General features: G+C 41.7%; 1 long non-coding RNA gene across 2 annotated transcripts in view; it reads right to left on the reverse strand.

The window, feature by feature from the left end:
- LOC310892742 overlaps positions 1–21,016 on the reverse strand; it is a 40,816-nt gene that overhangs the window by 14,917 nt on the left and 4,883 nt on the right. The window contains exons 2-3 of one of the 2 annotated variants that reach the window (XR_014578366.1): positions 19,752–19,929; positions 4,753–6,698 (exon numbers count right to left, since the gene is read on the reverse strand). This is a non-coding gene — a long non-coding RNA (uncharacterized lncRNA). Of the gene's footprint in view, positions 1–4,752; positions 6,699–19,751; positions 19,930–21,016 lie in introns of those variants that run through there. The other variant, XR_014578365.1, reaches the window with a different exon arrangement.

Genomic DNA, 21,016 nt, shown 5'->3' on the forward strand with positions numbered 1-21,016 from the left:
AAAATCATCCAGGGATAAACAAAGAAGCTTTTCTGTTCCCTGCTGACTCTGTAAATTTTTCACCCCTGCCTTAAACAGGAAGGATGTAAGGGATCTTCTTAAGGATATGTCCTTGACTTGTAGCAAGGATATCCTTCTCGGAGGCACAATCCTCTGCTTTAATCTGAACAATGTGAACATTAATTTAAATCCTTGGTCTTCCATTTCATGACCAAGTGCTCCACACAGTAAGTACTCTATAAATGATCATTAACTCCACATGTTCTTAGCTGAAATCAATGTCATCCAAAAAAAAACCACCTTAGACCAAACATGCTTTGTAATTAGATCTTAGGAGAGATTGTGTATATGCTTTCACAAGTGGTCTAAACCAATAGGAAGCCTTGTTGCTCTCAGAAATAGCAGGTTTATCTCATGCTCCACATTTCCGCCCATTAGCACTCAGCCATATGGTTATCATCTTGCTGATCCAGCTACCATACAGCCACATAGATGCTTGTGCTTGCCTAGCGATGTCATGGGACCATGTGCTCAGGATTGGAGTGGGTAGGAGTAGGAACAGACTTCCTCTCGTGTCACTCAGATTCGTTTAAATTGCCCGTGGCCTGTCATTTACTGTAAGACACCAATTGTAACTGCCAGACCTCCAACATAAGAGGTAAGCCCCTAGGGAATTTGCTACAAAATATCAGCGACACTCTGGGGACATATGCAGGAACTTTTCAATCAACCCCAAGCAGCTTAGAAGGGGTTTTCTCTGACTGCTTTCCTGTATTTAGGCTTCCTACATGATATTTTAAATGCCTGGAGCTGTTGTCTTGAATTTGATCCCTCTGTGGAATAAGGAGAGCTAGATGGGATTATTAGCACACGTGGCAGTATGCTGTACTATGTGGTAACAAGAAAAATATATGAAATCTTCCTTTTCCAGTATTAAAAATAACTATTCTCAGGATTAGCTATGATTTTGGTTAAGAGGACATAAGAGTAGTGTCACTGAGTTAGACCAAAGGTGCATCTAACCTAGTCCTTGTTTTTGACAACAGCCAATAGCAAAGGCTTTGCAAAAGGCATTAGAAAGAGAGAAGTACATCAATAGCAAACCTTCCCTGATCCCTCCTGTCAGCAGTTTAGGGTCTTCCTCAGCCACAGGTTATACCAGATCCTCATGTTTAATAGATTTTTCTATTAGAGCTTGAGTGGGCTGTAATAGATAATTTCCCCAAGAGTCTGCCCCCCACCCAATTCTTACTTAAATCTGCGTTCTCAGAGTATCCAGTTACAATGAGTTCCATAATTTATTGATGTGAAAAGTACTTAATGTGCTTGCTAGAAGTTCTCCAGAAAACTTCACTGGACACACCTCCACCTGTGTTATACTAAGTAATTATATTTAATTCACTTTTTCCATTGTTTATGTTTTACTACATCCCTTTTGCCAGTCAGTCTCTCCCCAGACAGAAGTATCTCATTCTGCAAAACAGACTGGACAGACCTTTGGTTACCGCAGTCACTCCTATGAATGTTTTCTACTCTCAACCTGTTTTGCCAAGGGCTGATCATAGTCATTATGCATGAGGAAGGAGCACCATAAACTATCTAGAAGTGAAGCCTCACAATCAAGAGTCCTACCCATCAAAACACAAACTCAGGCTTTCTTTTCTTTTCTCTTCTTTCTCGACCCATGGCTCTTGGATACAAACATTATAGATGCCAGAGAATTTCCCTCTTCATTTCTCTCCCAAGGCCCTGGCTGTCTACGTGTAGAATTTAGGGGGACCCTCCTTTGGAGTGAAACATCTTGTTTCCTCTTAAACAGCCTGATGAAGACCTCAGCAGTGCTATCGGTCAGGGTACATCAAGTTCAGTGCTCCTGGACTGCCTTAGGTAGATCTCCAGCTCCTTATTTTAGATACTTTGAGTACGAGGCTACAGGGAGACCAGAAGAGCCTGAAGGCCAGCACAGAGGGGATCAGCCCTGAGCAATATGAGTGCAGGACACTGATGCTGGATTTGACTGCGAGCAGTCCTGCATGTAGACGTTGTTGTGGCCTTGGTTCAGTAGAAAGAGCCCTCCAGGAGTGCTAATTGTTGCTTTTTGTCTGTGAGGCAGCATAGATGTTAATCTCCTGAAATAAAAAACTGAATCCAAGCCTAACAATTCTGAAATTAGTGCTCCAATGTCAAGGTTATTTCTACCACTTTGAGTGCTATATTTTGTCTGAAACCCATCCTGTTGGACAGCTGGCTTAGATCATGTCTGACAGATCAGACAAAGGATGCAACTTCATTTAAAAATCCTAGATAGACTGAGGAAGGAGACGGGCATGTGGAGCCTTTTGGCATCTATGTTAGCAGAATTTAAAGCACCGAGGAACACAGGAAAGCTTGCAGCTCCTTAGAGAGCTAAACAAACCAAGAAGGAGATTGAGGGGTGGTTGAAGATCTCTATCAAGAGTTCAGTGTTAATAATCTAAGTGGACTTTTAGGTGTCTTACTGCTCTTTATGTCTTAGAAACCCTAGAAGTCATTTTTAATTTATGGGTTGTACTTACATAAAGGGGAGGGAAGCACATATGTGTATACTAAGTTACTATGCATGTTGAACATTTAAATATTGAATAAATATTCTGTATTTGTGTGCATGTGATGTATATACATACATAAATATATGTGCATGCATATGTATATATATATGTGGTATATGTGCATACATATGTGAACATACATGTACATGAATAGAATATATTTGCTTGTTCTCACTTGGGTATCTAAGGCAGGATTTTGTGAAGGAAAATTAAGTGCCAGAATCCCACTAAGTTGCCTGTATCCCTTCTTTTGACTTTGAAAGCTCAATGCTCGGCCAACAAATGTGTTCAAAAATCCGTCTATATTACATTTCCAGCACCTCCAGTCACATCTTCCTCAAGTTATTACTGTCACCCTTTAACTTTTTGTTCTTTCATTTTCTCTTTTATTTGCTCATTGTTTCTTGAATTTTCCTACAGATATTTTAGCAAGCTATTATTACTCCTCATTTCTTATCCAGATTATTCTTCACGTCTTCCCCAGAACACTTGCATTTGTGGTGCTGATTTCCACACAGCAGTGGCAGTTTGGGTGTAAACATTGAAAGAACAATCAGAGAGAGAAAAAAGATGGCACAAATGAGAGGAGACATCATTTACATCGTCTGCGCTGGGGATCTCACTCCAGTTGTCTAAGTTATGGGCTTCATCTCCTCAAGCCCTGGAGTCAGTGGAGAGCAGTAAATCCCTGCCTGAGGGAATTCAGGACATTCGCTCTCAGAAAGCCTACCTATTTTCCATGCATATATACCTGACTATCAGAGCCAACAACAGAGCCCTTAGACACCTATGGTGGGATGCCTAAAGCAGAGTCTGAACCCCCTAGACTGACATTTTTTAGCTGTCTTGATGACAGTAATTTTTATTCTGAACTGAAAATCCTAGACTGAAAACAGGTTTAATTAAAACAGTGCAAGCTTGTGTGTAAACCAGCCCTTAGGCACCTTCACAGAGTCGTTTAAATCAGAGGCATATAAGACGCGTTATGTTCCTGAATGCATCTGCCTGTCAGTGAGCCCACCCATGCAGGATATATCGTAGCATTTTTATTCAACCTAGTTTTAAAAGCCCAAATTATTTCGCCATTTATTCCATCTTGCACAATACACTCAGAGCAAATGCCCTTACTACTTAGGGTCATTTAAAAACCCTACAACACTTTACATAAAAATTGCTACCAGCAGTGTCCTGTTCAATTTATAAATGAGATAATTGCAACACTATCTAAATCATCTTTACAGTTTCATCTGGGTGCAGTGCTTTCTTTATTACTGGTGCTAACATTTTATAATAACACTTTGAATTTAGGTTCTGCTGTTCGTCACAGAAATCTAAATATTTTGCATAGGAAAGTAAGTAGCATCTCTCCTTTGCTGAATGGAGCACTGCTGCCGTGACAGCACTGAATGAGAAATTAATATCAATGCAGCAGTATAGTTAGGATTGAGTATGTCATATCTGGACTCCAAGACTCAGCCTAGACCATTTGTGATGGACATTATGAAGCAGCAGCCATGATAGCATATAGTGATGAATAAGCTAAACCATCCACACAGGAATACTAGTAACATGGAACAAGTGGGAGAGATGTTTCCTTTAAATTCTTCTCTCAGGGAAACACAGACCCAACAGCCAACTGCCTCCCAGGAGATCTGCCAGAGGCTGGAGCCATCTGACCTGTGGGTTTAGGGTCCTCTGCAGCTTCCTGAGCTCCCTCGTCTTTCTCCAGGTCATTGCTACTCAAACACAGATGGAGAGGGAATAAGGAAAAAAAAATGCATAGAAACCAAAAAAGATAGAAATGCCATAAAATACCTAATCAGGCACAAGTTCCACAGGATGGAAAGGCTTTCTGCTCAGACACTGGTATAAGCTGAGGCAACTTATGCCACTAGTCTCCATGCACTTCTGTACATCCCCTTTTCTGATACAGAACCTAATCCCAACGATTTTACTAGTGGGCATCTTTATGCCTCTATACACAAACTGACCTACAGGACAAAACTGGAACATACCGTATTACTTATCTCACAAGAGTGCAACAAGATTCAACAAATTTCCATTTTTTTTCCATTTGTAAAAGCAAATTTGGGAAAAGAAGCACTGGCGAAAAAAAAAAAATACTGCTACCATTAGAAAAGATTGCACTGAGGAAAGACGGATGTGAGAAGAGCTGTTTCCAGCAATTGCTTAGTGCCTCTGCCATTTATACTCTTCTCTGTCTTCCTCTCTTTCAAGAGGCAGGTGCCCAAATAGATTTGCTCATGCATTCAGATTCCACATTTCTTTTCAAAATGCTCATCATCTGGCACACACTCACACACACACACACAAGGGGGGGGGGGGAGAAGGAGAGGGAGAGAAGAAGAGAAAGAGGAAGGAGAGAAACTGCACCTAGATTTGCACTCACAAAAGGGTTTTCTTTGATAGACAGAGAGGGGATGCTGGAGGGGAGTATTTTTTGAAAAGATAGGATGTACTTCACAGTAGGGCTCATGATAAAAATGGAGGCAGCACAGTCAGAAAGCGAAGAGGAGGCTGTCATGTTGGTGCATCCTACTGCACTGAACTGACACAGAAGCCGTCTCCTTTGCAAGCACTCAGAGAGGAAATTATTCTTGAAAATAAACAGTCTCTGAGCCATGATTTAAGACAGCATGTAAGAACGCATATGTTAGAGTGCAGTCACTCCAGATTTTGCTTTATTTGCATTGTAGCATATTGTGACCCATATTAAATGTTTTCCGTGCACTGACCACAAAACAAACAGGCTCAAATGACACAGCCAAGCATGCAGACAGCTCAGTTTTGTTGCAAGTGTAGGGCAAAATCATGCTACAGCTTTACTATTTGCCATTTTAGAGCAGCGGTATACACCTGCCATTGTACAGACACTCTTGGACATTATTAGCTGTAGGCTGCAGCACCGTGAAGGCGGTTGGAGCTCTGTGCTCATTGCTAAAGTCCCAGTCTCAGCTAACTGCCATCCCAAAAATGATACAGTGCCTCATAATGCCATGTAGCATATCAGATGCCAGTGCCTGCTTAAGTGTCTCAGCACCCTTTCTCCAGCATACCTGAGCCTATATGGTCCTACATGTAATATAGTCACACATACAAAGCGCTGCTCAGGAGGCAATAAACCTCTGTACCTGAGTTGGCTTTCATGGACCCAGCTCAGAAATCTCTGGGCAAACAAACTAGTAAACCCTTCAAATGATAGCAGAGAGTACATAGCAGTAACAACAACCTCCAGATACTGCTAAACACATTTTTTCCATAGGAGGACTGCGAAGACCTGAATCGTAAATCCCAGTTTTACAGAAAAGGAACTGAGAGGGCTAAAGCTAATTGATTTTCCTGCACTGTAGCATGGATATACCAAAAATGAAATATAGTTCTTATTATGTTTTTATAATGAAAGGAAAAAAAAAAAAAAAAAAGGATGTGGACATGAATATATAGAGAATAAACTGCATATTTATCTTACAGGCACACACAAACAAATGGGTTGAAAATAAGCTTGTATAAAAGAAATGCCTGTGTAAATTTAGAAAATGTCAGGTCTAAAATTCCTCCTGTGACCTTCTAGCACTCTTAGGATACAGTCTTCCATTACAACAGAAAATGCTGGATTTTTCTCAGATGTGAATAAAAGATTATAACTAGGGTAAATATAGATATAAATACCAGATACATGCAATGGGACAGAAATGATATTACAAGAATAAGCTTAATAATAGTGCTGGCTATTTCTAATGCTGACCTTTCAGTCTTTTTGTTCTTTAAATGTGTGTGTTAAATATAAACAGGACCACCTTCTGTATTACACAGATGTACTTGACACTCTTCTAAGATAAGTGGTTTTTGGGATAGATTGGAAATACAAGGTCACTAGCAGCTATGTGATACAAAGAAAATCGTTCAGCTGTGTTATTTATCCAAGTATAGATCCAAAATCACCTAAATGTGGTCTGTGGGAGAGTTTGGGTCACTTTCATTATCCAAATGGTCCATCTGACATGCTCTCATCACTCAGGATACCGTATGCCAGGACATGCTTCGAGCACTTGGATCAGATGTTATCAAGCCCTCATGTTCAGTTTGCTTCTGCAAGGTAAAAACAAACACCAGCATGTCCATTTGGACTCAGCTGTGGTATTTCTATTTACCACATTGAAGTCAGGCAGCCATCATAATTAGCATCCTCATGAAGTTTGCACAGCATTTGGCTTCCTCCTGCCTGTATGCCTCTGAGCAAATGGAAGGGCATTTGGTGTGACCGAAGCAGACAGGAAGCAGCTGGGAGAGGTGGCTGCATTAACACCTTAACACATAAGCTCAAAGCTGCCTTTCTCCATCCCACCAGCTCAGTTTATGTGATGACACTGGACTAGATATAGGATGTTTGTGTGAATACTACAGCCTTAACCACCTCCTCTCCTCTCTGCAGTATCAGGTCTCATGCACTACCATGCTCTGGACATTATCTGCAACATCAGACATTTGAATTTACAAGTTTGTTATTTTTTTACTTTTTATTTTTATCTTCAAAAAAGATTGGTTAGAAATCATTGTAATACTGGGGAAATTCCCTCCCTTCTGCTGATGTTTTTCATTAGCCTTCTTAGATGAGTAGCTGAGATCTGGCATCTTAGCGTTGTCCTCCAGACAAGGAAAATGAGAAAGGTACCAATAAACCCCATATAAACAAAGCCTCTTGAGACAGACTTTCCTGTTTCAATGGGCTAGTCTTTGCTGTTTTTCATAGCAAACAACTGTTCTCCTTGTCCACCAAGGAAAGAATAAAAAGAAGGAATTTTCATTTGCAGCAAAGTTCGTTTAATTTAGCTGTTTAATAATGCATTGAAACTGAAAGACTAGTTCCACATCAGAGTTTTCTGCGTGAGGTGGTTGTAAAATCTAGGGTTTTCAACCTAAATCTAGGGTTTAAAACAGCTGAGCAATTAAGGGTTTATAACAGCTGAGTAGACATTGCTCCTTCACCAAAGGTTTAGGTACACCTCATTCTGCCTTACTGCAGTGAGTGGTAATTAGCAATCTCTTGAGAACCTTTCCAGCCAAATATATCTATCATTTTATCATTTTCCTATCTGTGAGCTTTGTCTGTTTAGCTGATCCTAGTGATTTTGTCATGAAATTTCTACTCTGACACCACCCACCCCTTGTTCCATAATACATGTTAGAACAGAACCCAACACAGTTCAAAGTCACCACTAAAATAAAGCAACTATCTCCTACACAACATCAATGTGAGGAGAAGAAATTCCTAATGAATGCTTCCAAACCCTCCAGGGATGTAAGAAGCAACAACATTAGCCCACTTTTCTTGCAAGCCCACATAAAACATAGAGGCTATGGCTCTGCAGGGAAGTAGAATGGATAGATCTGTCTAACAAGGACAGGCAGACAGTAGAAGGTAGAAGTAAGGAACAAGATATGCTAGCGGCAATGCAATTTGTGAGAAGTCTGTGCTGTCAAGACCTTGAAGAACAACATATGGGGACAGCTTCTCCATGATGCTCTGAGAACTGGAGGGTTAATCAGAAGATTCAATGCAGCTGGTCAGCTAATTACTAAGTATTGCATGCATGGGAGTTTGGGACAGCTTTTCTGATTACAAAAGCCACTGTTAATTTTCAGCAGATAATTTTACAGTAGCTTCCCAAATACCACATGGAACAAATCCAGTATAACCATACCAAAATATTTTGTCACATAGAAAGCCTCCATCTCATTTTTTTTTCCAGCCACAACCTGCAGCTCCTGGATGCAGAAGCAACTGCAGCCAACAGTCTGTAGATATGTTTTACCTTGTTTAGCACAACATACTCAAGGATGAACACCTTTGCTAGGACCTTGACCTTGAACATCAAAGAAAATGTCATGTCGGAATATTTTACTATTTACATAGAAAATTACTGGATAAGATGAGAATAACATTCAGACTATATGCCTTCTGTCATCAGCAGTAACAGGAGAAGCTGGATAATCCTGCAACATATCTTCAAGGTGAACAAAAGATTTTAAATCTAACAGTAGTGTATTATTGCTTATATAAACCACAGGAGTAAATAAAACAGACCACTTTCCCTTCTTATCTCAAAAGCCAAACTATTTACCAACAACTATCCTATCACTTATACCTATACCTGATGCAGAAGAACTCATTAAAGAAGTTAAGACTGGAGGCAGTCTGGGCTGCAGTGACCACGCCCTGCTTGAGTTTGTGATCTCGAGGAATATTGGCCTGGCAAAGAGCAAAGTCAGGACCCTGAACTTCCAAAGAGCAAACTTCTAGCTATTTAAAGACCTAGTAGATGAGATCCCCTGGAACACTGTCCTTAGGGACAGAGGAACTGACCAGAGCTGGCAGCTCTTTAAGGATGTTTTCCTTAGAGCACAAGAACTCTCCATCCCCCTGCGTAAGAAAGTGGGCAGGGTGGGCAGACAACTGGGATGGCTGAGCCAGGACCTGCTGGTCAGACTGAGGCGAGAGAAGGAAATGCACAGGCAGGGGTAGCAGGGACGCGTGGCCTGGGAAGAGCACTGGGATGTTGTCTGGGTGTGCAGGGATGGGGGCAAGAAAGCCAAGGCATGGATGGAACTGAGCTTGGCGAGGGATGCAAAAAAATAATAAGGAGGGATTCTCTAGGTACATTAACCAGAAAAGAAAGGCCAAGGAAAGTGTGTCCCATCTGATAAATGAGAACTGGTAATGACAGACAAGGAGAAGGCTGAGGTACTCAGCAACTTCTTGGCCTCAGTCTTTGCTGCCAGTCAGGTTTCCCACATCTCTCGAGTCCCTGAACCTCTGGGCGAGGTTTGGCTGGGAGAGCAAAGTCCCTGCCACTGCAAGCAATGCCGTGCATCCCAGGGTCCTGAGGGAACGGGCTGATGAAGTTGGCCTCTCTCCATCCTATTTGAAAAGTCCTGGCAGTGAGGTGAAGTCCCTGGTGACTGGAAAAAGGGAATCACTCCCATTTTTAAAAAGGGAAGAAAGGGAACTTGGGGAAATACAGACCAGTAAGCCTCACCTCTGTGCCTGGGAAGATCATGGAAAAGACAGTCCTGGAAGCAGTGTCGAGGCATATGCAGGACAAGGAGGGTCTCCATGACAACCAGCATGGCTTCACTAAGGGCAAATTATGCCTGACCCACCCGGTGGCCTTTTATAATGGAGTGACTGTATCAGTTGACAAAGGAAGACTGACTGATGTCATCTACTGGGATTTCTGTAAGGCCTTTGATACGGTCCCACGTGACATCCTGATCTCCAAATTGGAGCAAAATAAGTATTCGAAGGGTGGACTATACAGTGGATAAGGAATTGGCTTGAAGTCTGCACCAAGAGTGGTGGTCAATGGCTCCATATCCAGGTGGAGTCCGGTGAAAAATGGCGTCCCTCAGAGATCTGTCTTGGGACCGATGTTTAATATCTTTATCAGTGGCATAGACAGTGAGAACAAGTGCACCCTTAGCAAGTTTTCAAATGACACCAAGCTGAGTGGTGCAGTTGATACAACAGAAGGAAGGGATGCCATCCAGAGGGACCTGGACAAGCTAGATAAGTTGGCCCACATGAACCTTATAAGGTTCAACAAGGTCAAGTGCAATGTGCTGCACCTGGGTTGGGGCAATCCCAGACATGAGAACACACCAGGAGAAGAACTTGGGGGTTCTAGTGGACAGAAACCTCGACCGGAGCCAGCAGTGTGTGCCTGCAGCCCAGCAGGCCAACTGCGTCCTGGGCTGCACCACCAGAGGGGTGGGCAGCAGGGAAGGGAGGGGATTGTCCCCTTCTGCTCTGCCCTCGTGAGGCCCCACCTGGAGTGTTGCATCCAGGGCTGGGGCCCCAGCGCAAGAAGGATGTGGACATGTTAGGGCAGGTCCAGAGAAGGGCCACCAAGATGGTCAGAGGGTTGGAGCACCTCTCCTATGAAGACAGGCTGAGAGAGCTGGGGTTGCTCAGCCTGGAGAAAAGAAGGCTCTGAGGAGACCTCATGGTGGCCTTGCAGTACTTACAGAGGGGTTATAAAAAGATGGAGAGCAACTTTTTACTTGGGCGGATAATGATAGGACAAGGGGGAATGGTTTTAAACTAAAAGAGGGTACATTTAGATTAGATGTTAGGAGGAAATTCTTCACTCAGAGAGTGATGAGGCACTGAAACAGGTTGCCCAGAGAAGCTGTGGATGCCCCATCGCTGGAAGCGTACAAGGCCCTGGGCAACCTGATCTAGTGGGTGACATCCCTGCCTATGGAAGGGGGGTTGGAACTAGGTGATCTTTAAGGTCTCTTCCAACACAAGCCATTCTATGATTCTATGAACTTTCTTGTTAATCTTACACGCCCTCCAACTTCTGATTCTATTCTATCACTCTGTGATTCAATCCGTCTGTGATTCACCATCCAGCAGCAGAGTCCCATGGTACCCAAGGAAGAAGAAAAAAGTTGAACGGGTGACGGTGGCCTGTTCTGCGTTTAGTGATTGCACATCAAGCTTATAAAGTTGAGTCCAAGGTCAAGACAGGAAGTCAATCAGCAACATGAGGCCAGAAGCTGCAAGATCAGAAATCAACAAAATGTAGGGACTACCATTTAGCTCAGGCAAAAATACAAAGCAAGGACTGAGGTTAAATCATAGGGTCACAAGATAATTCAGTTTAGGAGAGACTTCAGGAGGTTGTTAGTACAACTTATTGCTCCAAGCAGTGTCAGCTGTGGGGTCAGAGCAGGTTGCTCAAAACTGTATCCAGTCATATCTTGAAAGCTTCTAGGGATGGAAATGTTGGTCTCTCATCCAGCCTCTGCCACTGCTGGGCTGTCAGGCAGAAAAGAATTTCTATTTATATCCAGTCTGAACCTACCTTGTTTCACCATATGTCTCTTGTATCTGATCATGTTCCCACACACCACTGTGAAGAGCCTGGCTCTGTCTTCACAATGACCTCCTGCGACATCCTCCCTCAGCCATGTCTTCTCCAGACTGAACAAACCCCTCTTCCTCAGCCTCTCCCCAAAGGTAAGTGCTTCACCAACAACCATTGTGGTGGCCCTGCTGAACTTGCTCCAGCTTGTCAATAGTCTTCTTGTACCAGGGACCCCAAACTGGTAGCTGTATCTAGATGGGGTCTGATGAATGCTGAGTAGGTGGGGATGACAACTTCCCTCCGTTTACTGGCTGTGTTCTTGGTCTTATAGCCTTGGTGGCTTTTTCAATATTTTGCTGCAGGGCTCTTGTGCAGCTTGCTGTCTACCAAGTCTTCCTGGTCCTCTCCACAGAGCTTCTCCGAACCTGATAGTAGCCAGCTTGCATCCCTGCAAGGATTTTGTTTTTTTGTTGACTGTTTTTTGTCATTGTTGTTGTTTGTTTGTTTTTTTCCAAGTGCAGGGATTTGTATTTGTCCCAATCAAATTTCATGAATTTTTGTCAGCCAATTCCTCCAGACTGTCTGGGTCTGTCCGGTTGGCAGCTCTGCCCTTGACTGTATCTACTGGTGCCCCCCAGTCTGGTGTCATCTGCAGATTTGATGAGTTCATCACCTCCTCTAGGTCACTGATAAAGATGTTACAGAGGTCAGGTCTCAGGAAGAGGATTGATCTCACTGCAGATCTGGTGGTGCAGAGAAGAGCCACTCAGGTCAAGGAAATCTGTTTTAGATGATCCTCAGCCTGGAGAGTTCAGGAACTGACTGACATCCAAATGAGAGGAAAGGAATTAAAACAGGGAAAAAGAAAAAGAAGCAGAAACAGAAAAAGAAGCAGAAGCAGAAACAGAAGCAGAAACAGAAACAGAAACAGAAACAGAAACAGAAACAGAAACAGAAACAGAAACAGAAACAGAAACAGAAACAGAAACAGAAACAGAAAAAGAAAAAGAAAAAGAAAAAGAAAAAGAAAAAGAAAAAAAAAGAAAGAAAGAAGGAAAAGAAAGGAAAAAAAAAAGGAAAAGAAAACACAAAGAAGGAACAGCAGTCAAGAGGGAAGAGTTTAAACTTAAAACTGATAAGAGGTCATAAATAAAGCAGCAGAGTACTTGAAGAGATAGTCAGCCAGGACAAAGAAAACCACTCAGCTTGCCCAGGGCTTTTTGCACTGTACCTGATTCAGTTTGCTTTAACTGAGTTCATATTTGTCCATCACCATGGCTTAAAGGTAGATACAATTGCAAAGCAGAATTTCTTAAATATTCCTGAAAACTGTTGATTTTCATTTGATGGTCACCATCTGAATATAGAGAAAGTAGTGTAACAGTAAAAGATTTCTAAAAATAAAAATAATTATTTTGTATATACCACTGCATGTATGCACGTAGAGGCTGACAGAAGAGTAGGAGAAAAGTCTCCACTGCTCCCAGGTCCATATGAGCCTTTATTTCATTGACTTTATAAAAGTCTAAGTTGGGGTAAGCTCATCATTTGTGACTCCTTTTACAGTCAATAGACAGGAATCAGTACATCCAGAGAGTGATTTATTAGAGCAGTCTTAAATGATGAATCTCCTTGGAGACTTCAATTTCTCTTCATTGACTATAAAGGGAAGGTCATGTGTCTAGCTTAGACTTAGATGCCTAACTCATGGCAGAAAGCAGTAATCCTTCCTCCTGTAATTACACAGACCACTGGGGACACCACCTGAATCTTGCTCAGAACTGTTGATCCTTCTGGGAACAAGAATTTTATTGCATAAGACTGTAATAGGATCTAAATCTTCCTGCCTGCTTTTTCTCATTGCCTTTGGTTGACAGACACTGTTTTAAAAGATTAAGCCTTAGAGACAGTGGAAAAGAGCTTGAGGGGAGATGTTGCTGTGCAAGCAGTGAATTTAGAAAATTAGCAACACAGATCTCACTAAGGCGAAGAAAAAAAAAATGTTTCTTCATACCACTGCACTAACCTGCTTCAGTCACAAGTGGCATCCTGTGGCTGTGGAGCATGCAGGAAGGCATAAACACTGAAATGACTTTAGAGCTGCTCCAACATGGTTTTCACTTGGTTTTGATTCCGTTTTGGAAGCACCAGAGCACAGACCATAACATGGAGGAGCTGTAAGGCAACAATGCACTGCCTCCTTGGGAACAATATGATTCCCAGGGGTCTGTGAGAGGCGTGTGCCCAGGAGATCAAGAGTGATCCAAATGTGGCATTAAATCCCAGTCTTAGAGCAAGGTTTGGCCACCTAAACAGAAGTGCCTAAATGCCGTAAAAGATGCCACAGCAGCTCCAGCTGCTCCAGAAGAACAAGTGGCTTTCATAAGCTATGCATCACGTCGGCCCCATATGGGCACCTCAGATGGCATTAGACACCTCTGTTTTATAAATTGGGTTGTTTATTGCAGACCAACAGAATAACTTCCAGCCCCAGATTACACATAAGCAAAGTGCCAGTTCTGGTGTGCATCGCTCAGCAAGTGACACACGCTATGGGAACAGCCTGGCACCTCTTCTTGCATGTGCACAAAGGTGAACCATTTTTACAGTGAGCTGCAACAGCTGCAATGATTGTGCTCTGACAAGATTACTTTATGTACTCTGCACTAGGTGCTCTTCGCACTTCCATATGCAGTATCACATGGGAGAGGGAAGCATTTGTCCCATCTCATTTTAGAAAACACCAGTACCAATCTGATACAAATATGAATTGTTCACTGGAGAGAAATGGATATTATCTGGGCACGGTTTAGCTTACACGTTTTAAATATATTCTTTAAAATGACATCATGCGAACATCAATCAAGATCCGGTCCCACCATTACAGAACACCAGGTGGTAAGAATCTCAGCAGGAAGACTGCCAAGTACATTGTCCATCTCTTGTGGAAATTGACAAAGTTGCTCAGAGAAACTCAGTTTGGAAAGTCTTTAGCAGATAATCTTGCCCATACTTCTGCCACTGCTGGATTGTCCTACAAAGCAGGTCTATCTGCCTCTGTCTGTCACTGAAATGTTTTTACTCAGGTTTTTCAAGTAACACTGTATGAGGATGACAGCTTTTGATGAAGTAATTTGAGAGACAGAAAGATGTGTAATATGTATATGTGTGAACCTGTGCATGTGTCTTCCCCATCACGCCACAGTCCCGCCCTATCGTTCTGCAATGGTCCCAAGTTACAGGACTTTCATCATTTCCATAGGAAAACTATCCTAACATTTATTACTTAAAAAGTTCAATCAATAGTTATTCTGTATCTAGCCTATATTTTATTTCCGTGAGAAATGAAGGTGTACAAGAAGCCAACAGTAAAAAGAGAGGAAAGAAAAAAAAGGGGAGGGGGGGGGAGAAAAAAAAAAGGCAAAAAGGTGTAGAGGCATACAAGAAAGAAAGAGCTTATGGCATATGCATGAGCCTAAAACTTCAAGAAAAAAAAAAGTTAAATTAATGAAGGTAGTTCGCTGTTTAAAATTAATTATTTTTGCATTTCTTTTTCTCAGAGGTTCCTCTTCAATATTCCAAATATAAATGGTGGTGGGATTATTTAGAAGTGGAGTACATTATAACTAAGGCCTATAGCAACCTCACTCAGCAGTGAAATTTGTTGTCTCCCTCTGATCCTCAGATTATGGAAATGAGGGGATGAATGTACATCAGTAAGATTCCCTACCGAGATAGCTTTTCACTCTTTTCAGTAAGAAAAAGATCAAAGGCAAAATAGCTAATTAACATACCAAAGGAGACAAAACCCCTAGAGCTTTATCGTTGTTGCAATCCAATAATAAACAGCCAAGTACAAAAAAGATTATTTGATAGTGACACACAGAATTGAAAGCCTTTGAAATGTCAGCTTCTCAAAAAAAAATATTTTTGGAAGGAAAAAATATCCATAATTATACAGAATAGTGCCTAAACATTCGGGAGTAACTCTTCATTCCTGTGAGAGCTTGCTTGTAAAACTACTTTGCTTAAGAACAACAGCTTGGTTTGCCTTTATCTAAAATGAAGTGGAAAGAAAAGAAAAAAAAGGAAAAAGAAAAAAAAAAAAAACATACAAAAGGCTTCACATCCCTTCCTGAGTAAACAGTGGACTCTTTTATAAATTAAAAATTAAGTACTGTTGCTCTTGTTCTATGAGAAGATATCGTCAGTCCCCATTCCCAGACCAGCTTCCAGCTTTAACAGACTTGGGGACAGTGGGAGACCAAGGTTTTAAACTACGTCTGTCTGTGCTGGGTAACTTCTATGCCATGTTACAAGTTCTGGGTTCTTTTATAAAGCCAGATACAAAAAGTCAAAACTGTGTAGCAGTAACTTGTATGAAACTGTTCTGTGGGGAAAGCAACTGTTCAGACAACACAGATACATCAATATCAGTAAAAGAAAGTGGACTAGGGAAATGAGCCCAAGCATATTAAACTGTATAAGCATTTTCTCTGGCACACTTTTGGCTCAGAGCAGCTTTTGTTTCACAGCGCTGTGAAGAGATTAACAGTGCTCTGAGGCCATTCCCAACAGATATCTGGCACAGCCAGCCTGGCTTCAAGGGTAGTTGTAGATGTATGGGTGCAAACTGTGACATTCGCAGGGCCAAAGGATGGTCGCTGTTCTGTTCCGCTTACAGGTGCTGACGTAGCCAATCAGCCTGTGTTAGAGAAATATTTATTTCCTGGGACATCAGAATTTTGAGTAAGGGAAGCTGGGAAACATTGTAGTGAATGGCTTTTTGGCAAACAGCACAAAGCATTGCACTTTTATCCTACCAAAGACAGGTTTGCATATTTGAAAATTCTGGCATAATAGAAATGATTTAGAAGAAAGGCTAGTCCTTGCATGGATACTATAAAGAATATTCAGGAATCTGTTTGAAAATGTCCCATGGGATAAGGCGTTAAAGGGAAGAGGATTCCAAGAAAGATGATTGCTATTCAAGAATCACATCCTCCAATCTCAAGAGCAGTCTATCCCAAGAAGTCCAGCAAGGATGAAAAGGGAGTTCCTAGCAAAATTCAAACATAAAAAAGCAAGTATACAGAAAGTAGAAGCAGGGATGGGAGAAATACAGAGACACTGTCCAAGCCTGCAGTTAGGAAAGCCAAAGCCCAAATGGAATTCAATCTGGTGAGGTATTCCAGAGACTACCAGAAGAACATAAGTGACAAAAGGGAGAGTAGGGAAAATGTGGGCTGCTGAATGGGGCAGGGACCTTGGTGACACAGGACATGGAAAAGGCTGAGGTACTGAATGCTTTATTTTACTCTGTCTTTACTAGCAAGACTGGCCTTAAGGAATGACAGGTCCCAGAGATGAGGGGGGAATGCTAGAGCAAGGAATAGATACCCTTCATGGAAGAGCATCAGGACAGAGAGCGTTAAAGCAAACTTGACATACATTCCATGGGCCTTAATAGGATTCACCCATGAGTACTGGAGGTGCTGGCTGATGTTATTGTGAGGCCACACTCAATTATCTTTGAACGATTATGGCAACTGGGAGAGGTGTCTGAGGACTAAAGGAAAGCATATGTCACTTCTATCTTCAAAAAGAATAAGAAAGATGGTCCAGTGAACTGCAAGCAGTCAGCTTCACCTCAATCCCTGGGAAGGTGATGAAGCAACTAATCCTGGAAACCATTTCCAGGCACATAAATGAGAGGAAGGGGATCAGGAATAGCCATCATGGGTACGCCAAAGGGAAGTCATGTTTGACCAACCCGATAATCTTATATGATGAAGTGACTGGCCTGGTTAGACAGGTGAAGAGCAAAGGATATTGTCTACCTAGACTTCAGTAAGGTTTTTGACAATGTGTGTCATAAGATCCTCACAGAGAAGCTGAGGATGTATGGGGTGGATGAGCATACAGTGAGGTGGATTGGAAACTGGCTAAATGGCCAGGCCCAGACGGTGGTGATCAGTGGCACAAAATCTAGTCAGTAATTAGTGGTGTGCCTCAGAGTCAGTACTGGATCCAGTCCTGTTCAATATACTCATTAACGATCTATGGATGTTGGGGCAGAGTGTACCCTCAGCCAGTTTGCAGATGACATGAAGCTGGCTGTTATATCCGAGGGTTGTGGACCTGGACAGGCCAGAGAAATTGGCTGACAGGAAACTCATGACGTTCATCAAAGGGAAAGTCCTGCACCTGGAGAGGAACAACCCCCGGCACCAGTACATGCTGGGGGCCACCCAGCTGGAAAGCACAAGGTCCTGTTTCAACCAAATTGAACATGAGCCAGCAATGTGCCCTTGCCACAGTGAAGGCTAACGGTATCCTGGGATGCATTAGGAAAAGCATTGCCAGTAGGTCAAGGGAGGTGATCCTTCCCCTCTGCTTAGCTCTGGTGAGGCCACACCTGAAAGTACTGTGTCCAGTTCTGGGCTCCCCAGTACAAACAGAGACTGAACCACTGGAGAGAGTCCAGCAGAGGTCCACAAAGATGAGTAAGAGACTGAAGCATCTTTCCTATGAGGAAATGCTGAGAGAGCTGGGACAGTTCAGCCTGGAGAAGAGAAGCCCCAGGGGAAAGCTCATCATTGTACATAAAGTTCTGAAGGAAGGATGGAAAGATGACAAAGCCAGGCTCTTTTCAGTGTTGCTCAGAGACAGGACAAGAGGCAATGGGCACAAACTGAAACACAAGAGGCTCCATCTAAACACCAGGGAACACTTTTTTACTGTGCAGGTGACAGAGCACTGAAACAGGTTGCTCAGAAAAGTTATGGATTCTCCCTCCTTGGAGATCTTCAAAAGGTGCCTGGACATGATACTGGGCAACTGTGTCTAGATGGCCCTACTTGAGCAGCGGGCTTCAGCTAGATAACTTCCAGAGGTTCCTGACAACCTCAACCATTCTGTTACATCTTTTCACATCCAAAGTATTTTCCCTTTGTTAGGGCCACCATTACTCTAGGAGAAAATTGAATTTCTGGTGTTTTTACTCCACCTACTCTCTGAAGATAGTGTCAGTTTCCACTGGAACCTGTTATTACAATAAAATAATATTCTTCACATTTCAGTTCATTAGTTGGTTCATCATATTTGTGATTGGGTGCCTAAATGTTAATCTGTACTTCTCATGAAAATAGAACCAATGAGCCCAGTCCTTGAACCCTGTTTATGCAAACCAGGGATGCAAAAGAGACAAGAGGCAACACAACCCACTGCCTGACTCAGCCTTTGCAAGCACAGTGTTAATATACAATTATATTATATATAATTATATAATATACAATAAATATAGGGTGTTAATATACAATGTCTATGTTTTTTATATTTTAGGTCCCAAATAAACGTATCCATACTGCTAGCACTAGAGGATCAGGAAGCAAGTGTGAGTGGAGAACCCTGTCTTTTTGACAGAGCATTGCCCAGGTCTGGGTTGTTCCAAAAGCAAATCTGTTAGAGATGGGCTCCTCCCACGAGCCACATGGTGCCACATAAACTACAGGCCATAGATAGATCTCTAGTTGTCTTTCAAAAGACAGCAAAGTAGACATAGTAATAAATGGTTCTCTTGGATAAAAAAAAAAAAAATGATGTCTTTAATCTCAGTTAAATCACAACAGCCATACACTCAGATGATACCTAAATTAAACATGATGGACCCAAAACTAAACAAAAAGACACTTTCAGAGGCCCAGTCTTCCACTTCAGCTGTTCCAAGCTTATCACACCAGCTAATATGTATAGCAATAGCTTTCCATTCCAAAGACACAATTATCGCCAATAAATCCCCAAAAGATATTTAGTACATGGCAATTCATAGGATACATTGCGGTTTAGACAGACCTAAGCACTTCTTCAGTGCAGGGCATTCTGGCCTGAATAACTGTCAGTTACCACATAAAGATACAGTCAGCAGAATTGTTGCTGCTGCTATTCTGATTTACATGTCAAAAGGGTCCAAAGTACATACCACTGAGCTTTTCCTGACAGGTCTGGAAGCAAAAGGTTTTGCTGCATTTTTCCTCAATAACGGCAAATCCAAGCATGAAGTACAATTTTCCCAGAAATTCCAAAACTACCAAAAATCCATACTACTCTTCAACAAGACAAACTTCATTGTGTAGTCAATGCAACTGCTAAACCCAAACTGATCCATGACTACAAACTGGATCTCACAACTACCTGCCAGGTATGGCTGAGTGGTAATCCCCTTTACAAAGTCAGTCAAGAAAGAACTGAGGAGAAACCTTGTACTCACCTAATAAACAAAATATGTCTATGGATTCCTTGTAGAGTCCGTGTTTTGGACAGATTGTGGACTTGCCTTTACTCTTCCAGGGTTAGTCTTTTCAGTGTGAGTGAGAAAAAAAAAGTATCAAAATTTAGTCCCTGTTGTTCTTCTGTTTCAAAAGGACTTCAAAACACTCCCAGAACACCTGCAGGACAGCAAAAAAATCATAACAATATTGGGTCAGGTGTCTCAAGTCACACAAATGTCACATTTAAAAGCACCTTTGCTAAAGTGGAAACAAACATATATTGTAGACTGCAAGAAATATTGTGCCACACCGACTCCTTGGCAAGCTACCAAAAGATAAAAGTCTTCCAATGAATCAATATAAAAAGTCTTTCATAAAGCATAATATTTGCTTTAGCTACAAGACACAATTTTTATGTCCTTTATCTTCTCACTCTAAACCATTAGAGAATTTAGCAATAGCATGTGTGTGTTTTCTTGTCTGACTAGTCTCATTCCTTGTCTCATATTTTCCTAAATGTAACTTTTTTCTCAGTCATTAATCACTAGTACTAGGCTAATATTTAAGAAAAACAAAAACCACCCAGAGTCTTGTAGATGGCTAAGTGAATTCACTTTAGTTCTTGTTGTGTTTACTTTCTCTGATTACTATAAAAAAATGTTTCCAGGGAAGGGAGAGAAGGGAGAAATGTTAAGATAGGCTGTGAGTATCAGAAAACAATCAGAGAAATCAAATTAGAACAGAATATAGACGAATATGTTGTGACACATTGGTACAAATATTCGTCTATGTTCTGTTCTAATTTGATTTCTCTGATTGTTTTCTGATACTCACAGATCAGTCAAAACTATTCATATTATGAATAACAAACACACAAAGACTTGCTTATGAAATGGAGAATTATTTCCATAAATTAATTGGGAACAGATTTCCTCACCAGATTTCCTCACGTCTATTCACATACAGCAGCAGCTTGTTCCATAGACAGGTTTTTCTTGCTTCACTATGAGTAACCAGGAAAGAATTTGACCCTTGACAAATGATTTTGAATAACGAATATGTTTTTAAAATATTTCAATCTGCTCCTGGGAAAATTCATCAGCAGAGCAGCAAGCAAAATTTGCTGTCTTTATTACTTTTTATTATTTAGCCATCTACTCTAGCTGTTTCTCCAGACCTCACCCTTTAAATGCTCCCACCCTCTCCTTCTTTAATTTCAGCTGTTGTAGTAGACGTTTTTGTAAAAACCTCCTGTTGGTAACAT

The sequence above is a fragment of the Anser anser genome (genome assembly GCF_964211835.1).
Source record: "Anser anser genome assembly, chromosome: 1".
Taxonomy (NCBI): domain Eukaryota; kingdom Metazoa; phylum Chordata; class Aves; order Anseriformes; family Anatidae; genus Anser; species Anser anser.